The following is a 6,000-nucleotide window of genomic DNA, read 5'->3' on the forward strand; positions in this document are numbered from 1 at the left end:
TGTTTCCGTACTGCCCCTCTTTCTGTCTTTGTTTGCGTTCTGCCCCTCTATGTCTGTCTTTGTTTCCGTTCTGCCCCTCTATGTCTGTCTTTGTTTCCGTTCTGCCCCTCTATGTCTGTCTTTGTCTCGTTCTGCCCCTCTATGTCTGTCTTTTTTTCCATTCTGCCCCTCTGTCTGTCTTTGTTTCCATTCTGCCCCTCTATATCTGTCTTTGTTTCCGTTCTGCCCCTCTATGTCTGTCTTTGTTTCCGTTCTGCCCATCTATGTCTGTCTTTGTTTCCGTTCTGCCCTCTATGTCTGTCTTTGTTTCTGTTCTGCCCCTCTGTCTGTCTTTGTTTCCTTTCTGCCCCTCTATGTCTGTCTTTGTTTCCTTTCTGCCCCTCTATGTCTGTCTTTGTTTCCGTTCTGCCCATCTATGTCTGTCTTTGTTTCCATTCTGCCCATCTATGTCTGTCTTTGTTTCCGTTCTGCCTCTCTATGTCTGACTTTGTTTCCTTCTGCCCCTCTATGTCTGTCTTTTTTTCCGTTCTGCCCCTCTGTCTGTCTTTGTTTCCGTTCTGCCCCTCTATGTCTGTCTTTGTTTCCGTTCTGCCCTCTATGTCTGTGTTTGTCTCCGTTCTGCCCCTCTATGTCTGTCTTTGTTTCCGTTCTGCCCCTCTATGTCTGTCATTGTTTCCGTTCTGCCCCTCTATGTCTGTCTTTGTTTCCGTTCTGCCCATCTATGTCTGTCTTTGTCTCATTCTGCCCCTCTATGTCTGTCTTTGTTTCCGTTCTTCCCCTCTATGTCTGTCTTTGTTTCCGTTCTGCCCCTCTATGTCTGTCATTGTTTCCATTCTGCCCCTCTATGTCTGCCTTTTTTTCCGTTCTGCCCCTCTGTCTGTCTTTGTTTCCGTTCTGCCTCTCTATGTCTGTCTTTGTTTCCGTTCTGCCCTCTATGTCTGTCTTTGTCTCCGTTCTGCCCCTCTATGTCTGTCTTTGTTTCCGTTCTACCCCTCTATGTCTGTCTTTGTTTCCATTCTGCCCATCTATGTCTGTCTTTGTTTCCGTTCTGTCCCTCTATGCCTGTCTTTGTTTCCGTTCTGCCCCTCTGTCTGTCTTTTTTTCTGGTCTGCCCCTGTATGTCTGTCTTTGTTTCCTTTCTGCCCCTTTATGTCTGTCTTTGTTTCCGTTCTGCCCCTCTATGTCTGTCTTTGTTTCCGTTCTGCCCCTCTATGTCTGTCTTTGTTTCCTTTCTGCCCCTCTATGTCTGTCTTTGTTTCCTTTCTGCCCCTCTATGTCTGTCTTTGTTTCCATTCTGCCCCTCTATGTCTGTCTTTGTTTCCATTCTGCCCCTCTATGTCTGTCTTTGTTTCCGTTCTGCCCCTCTATGTCTGTCTTTGTCTTGTTCTGCCCCTCTATGTCTGTCTTTGTTTCCGTTCTGCCCCTCTGACTGTCTTTGTTTCCTTTCTGCCCCTCTATGTCTGTCTTTGTTTCCGTTCTGCCCATCTATGTCTGTCTTTGTTTCCGTTCTTCCCCTCTGTCTGTCTTTGTTTCTGTTCTGCCCCTCTATGTCTGTCTTTGTTTCCGTTCTGCCCCACTATGTCTGTCTTTGTTTCTGTTCTGCCCCTCTATGTCTGTCTTTGTTTCTGTTCTGCCCATCTATGTCTTTCTTTGTTTCCGTTCTGCCCATCTATGTCTGTCTTTGTCTCATTCTGCCCCTCTATGTCTGTCTTTGTTTCCGTTCTGCCCCTCTGTCTGTCTTTTTTTCCGTTCTGCCCCTCTATGTCTGTCTTTGTTTCCGTTCTGCCCTCTATGTCTGTCTTTGTTTCCGTTCTGCCCCTCTATGTCTGTCTTTGTTTCTGTTCTGCCCCTCTATGTCTGTCTTTGTTTCCATTCTGCCCCTCTATGTCTGTGTTTGTTTCCGTTCTGCCCATCTATGTCTGTCTTTGTCTTGTTCTGCCCCTCTATGTCTGTCTTTGTTTCCGTTCTGCCCCTCTGTCTGTCTTTGTTTCCGTTCTGCCCCTCTATGTCTGTCTTTGTTTCCGTTCTGCCCTCTATGTCTGTCTTTGTTTCCGTTCTGCCCCTCTGTCTGTCTTTGTTTCTATTCTGCCCCTCTGTCTGTCTTTGTTTCCATTCTGCCTTTCTATGTCTGTCTTTGTTTCCGTTCTGTCCCTCTATGTCTGTCTTTGTTTCCGTTCTGCCCATCTATGTCTGTCTTTGTTTCCATTCTGCCCCTTTTTCTGTCTATGTTTCCGTTCTGCCCCTCTGTCTGTCTTTGTTTCCATTCTGCCCCTCTGTCTGTCTTTGTTTCCGTTCTGCCCCTTTATGTCTGTCTTTGTTTCCGTTCGGCCCCTCTATGTCTGTCTTTGTTTCCGTTCTGCCCCTCTGTGTCTGTCTTTGTTTCCGTTCTGCCCCTCTGTGTCTGTCTTTGTTTCCGTCCTGCCCCTCTATGTCTGTCTTTGTTTCCGTCCTGCCCCTCTATGTCTGTCTTTGTTTCCGTTCTGCCCCTCTATGTCTGTCTTTGTTTCCGTTCTGCCCCTCTTTGTCTGTCTTTGTTTCCGTTCTGCCCCTCTATGTCTGTCTTTGTTTCCGTTCTGCCCCTCTATGTCTGTCTTTGTTTCCGTTCTACCCCTCTATGTCTGTCTTTGTTTCCATTCTGCCCCTCTATGTCTGTCGTTGCCTGGCAGGAATACAGTAAATGATGAGTGTAGACACGGTGAGGGTCAGTGAGAGTTATATGGGTTAATGTGACTGGGCAATGAGGGCAATGAGGGCAATGAGAATCAGGGTAAGTGACAGGCAGTATTAGTGGCAGGAATATTGAGTGTGTGTTAAAGGATGTGTTAAAGGGGGGCTGAGGAGAGGGACACTAAAGGGGAGTTATAGGGAGGGAGAGGACAGGGAAACTGAGGGCAACTTACAGAGGGGGTGAGGACGGAGACTGAGGGGGATTTACATTGAGTTTGAGGGCACCAGTGGAAGCTATAGATTGCAATGATGCGATTGACAGACTTTGTGGAATGTACGTATATATATATATATATATATATATATGCACACACATATATACTGTACATACACTGTATCTATATATATATATATATATATATATATACATACACATATCCACACACACACACATTATATAAATATATATATATATATATATATGTGCACTTCGTTTTTTCAGGGCCTCTCTAGTTGCGATGGCACTACAAGTCCCAGCACATCCAGTTAACAAGGTGTGCTGGGACTTGTAGTGTGCTGGGACTTGGACAGGCAGTCAATGACCTAGTAGTAAGGCCCCCAAACTTGTTACCTCCATGTACAGTCCAGGTGATTCTGGCTACCAGGGGAAGACTTCGGGCATCTGTACAAGCACAGTCGCTGCAGGGATCACTAGCTCCCCATTCTAACTGCTGACTCTGCAGTCTGTACTGCAGTGTGGAGACAGACTGCGCGGGAGAGCTGGGAAGTGGAAGGGAAGAGGAGGTACTTGGCCACCTCCCCTCACCCAGTGACGCCCCGCCCCTGGTGAATGTCTGTGTGATCTGCCCGTGAGTCCGAATCCTGGCTTGTGCTGCCTGCAGCCGGGAGACATGCACAAGATGCTCCCCAGGCAGCTGCTTATTACAAGGGCTTCAAAGAAAATCAGTGTGGCAGACGGCCGCACTGATTAGCCTTGCTACACAAACTGAGTGGCCGGGGAGCATCCTATGCATGTCTCCCAGCCACCAGAAGTGTATGGAGAATGACGGACCCATAACACTGAAATTATACCGGCCCGGGGGGCAGATGGCACCTTGCCCCCCAGCCCAGCCCGCCACTGGTGAGGGTACAGGTGCTGGCCACTTGCTGGTACTTATAGTTCCACAAATGCCAATGGGCAGGCATGCTGGCACCTGTAGTTCCTCTGTAAAATACATTAGTTTACTTATATTGCCCCACTTTTTTACCCTCGTACCCAATGCTCCAGGGGTGCGGGGAAGAGCCCCGGGCTTCAGCCCAAGACTGGAGTTTTGGGGATGGGGGGCCCTTCTTGAGGGGGTCCCCACCTCCCCTGAGATCCCTGGCTTGGGCTGATAATGCTTTGGCCCCAGAACCCCAGTGAAAAGTTCTCCAGGCTGTGGCATTACAACCCGGCCATTTTGGGTCTGGCCCTGGTTTTAAATATAGGGGGTACCCTATGCAATTATTTTCCCCCTACATTTAAAACCAAGACTGGCCCTACAGCCTGGTATTGGTTTCTAAATTACGGTGGAACCCTAAACATTTTGTTCCCTGTAATTTTAGAAACTAGGACTGGCTGGCAAGCCTGGGGCTGGTTAGGCTTTTAGGGGTTGAACCTTTGTCTTCTTTTTTCTGATATTTACATGCAGAAACATACATGGATCACAGCGATCTGTTTATGTTTCTGCCAAAGCCGCAGATCACAGGCAGGTGTATTTTTTTCATAAGTTTTTACAGCAGAGTTTTCTCATCTCATGACAGTTTAGAAACTCTCTGCTTGGTAAATTCCAGAATCCTATCTTCACTAGTGAAAAGATTCTCGAGCTTTGTCGATGGTGAATTGAAGAGAGTTTGCTAACTCTCCAGTATTTTCCCGTAGCAAAGGAGATCTCTCTCCCGAGTTTGACATTAGTAAATTTGAGAGTGGGAAAAAATGCCCAAACTCTCCAGAGTTTGCAAACTCTCTCAAACTCTCAGCTTAGTAAATTTACCCCCTACAGTGCAACTGTGTTTAAGAGCTTGTACATGAGAGAAGCCTGCAACTGCTTTTACTGATCCAATCATATTACACTCCTTCTATCTCTTGTCCTAAACCCTTTACTTACTGATGCCTTGTAATATACTTACAGCACCTACAGTCATTGCCTTCCCTCCTAGTAGTAATATATGCCAATTCCAACCTCCACCCTCCTCCATCCGTCCCAACTGGCTTCCAAGCACTCCTGATGTCTCCCTCATGTTAATCCTGGGTACCACTTAAGCTGACTATGTAAATCACTGTTTGTACTCTTTACTTTAATTAATCTCCACACTGGACTAAATGCATTTAATTTATGGGACTTTGTTCTAAACCATGTTTGTTGTTGTTATAGATATAAATATCTTAATGACTTACTACTCCTTGGCATATATACCACTATTTCACCTGATAACAAATGTAATCGTATTTATATTGTCTATTGCAGTTCTACCTGTATTATTGTACTTTTACATCCACCTTTTCAATGTGCCTGCTTAATGCTGTTCACCTAAATACAATACTTATTAATTCAAAAGCTCACATTTATTTGTATTACAGATAAAAAGCTAAAAAATTATTTACCTTTACTGTAATTTAAAGTTAAAAAGTCTTTATATGAGGCTTACACTACATCTATCATACTGTATGTGAATGTGGAGCTTAGAAAGACAAGCAAAAGGAAAGATACTGTAGATCCTTATAAGACAACGGGATGTGAGCCTATTATAAGGCAGCATATGTGCAGGAACCCTAAAATATATATTCTTCTAGTGCTGTAATAATGGCACATTTTGACCTCTCTGTAAGGACAATGGAATCAGTTTCCATTTAAGCTTTCATTGTCTGTATCTTATGCTATTATTCATTTTCTTTTATTAAGATCAAACCTAGTTGTCAATGAATGAATGATTATAAAAGTATGTATTCAACAAAATAAATTTTGATATATACAGTATCTTAGCTTAATGATATCATCACAATTTACCGTAGCCTTACCTTATACTGCGGAGAGGTGCAGACACTCAGGCTTGCTCTCTGCTAGTGATCGCCTCTGCTGGACCTACAGTAATCCCATGTGTTGTCCTTTTATGCTGTCATCTAACTCCCAGATGACAAGTAGGTAGGTCAGAGGAGCCTCTCGTTTTAGACTTACAAGTCATTATAATTTACATTCCTTCTCACTTCCTGCCTGTCCTTAACAAGGTGACAGTACCATGGCCCTTTGCATTGTCTACTAGAGGCTGGTAGACTAATCATATTAACTATATACA

General features: G+C 44.8%; 1 protein-coding gene across 1 annotated transcript in view; it reads right to left on the bottom strand.

Annotated features, from left to right (window-relative positions):
- LOC148534690 (glucagon-1-like) overlaps window positions 1-5,777 on the bottom strand; it is a 37,802-nt gene extending 32,025 nt beyond the window's left edge. The window contains exon 1 of the mRNA XM_088466370.1: window positions 5,726-5,777. The gene's annotated coding sequence lies outside the window, so the exon portion shown is untranslated. The remainder of the gene's footprint in view (window positions 1-5,725) is intronic.
- Window positions 5,778-6,000: the final 223 nt, after the last annotated feature.

The sequence above is a fragment of the Taudactylus pleione genome, unplaced genomic scaffold (genome assembly GCF_031769625.1).
Source record: "Taudactylus pleione unplaced genomic scaffold, aTauple2 ptg000065l, whole genome shotgun sequence".
Lineage (NCBI taxonomy): Eukaryota > Metazoa > Chordata > Amphibia > Anura > Myobatrachidae > Taudactylus > Taudactylus pleione.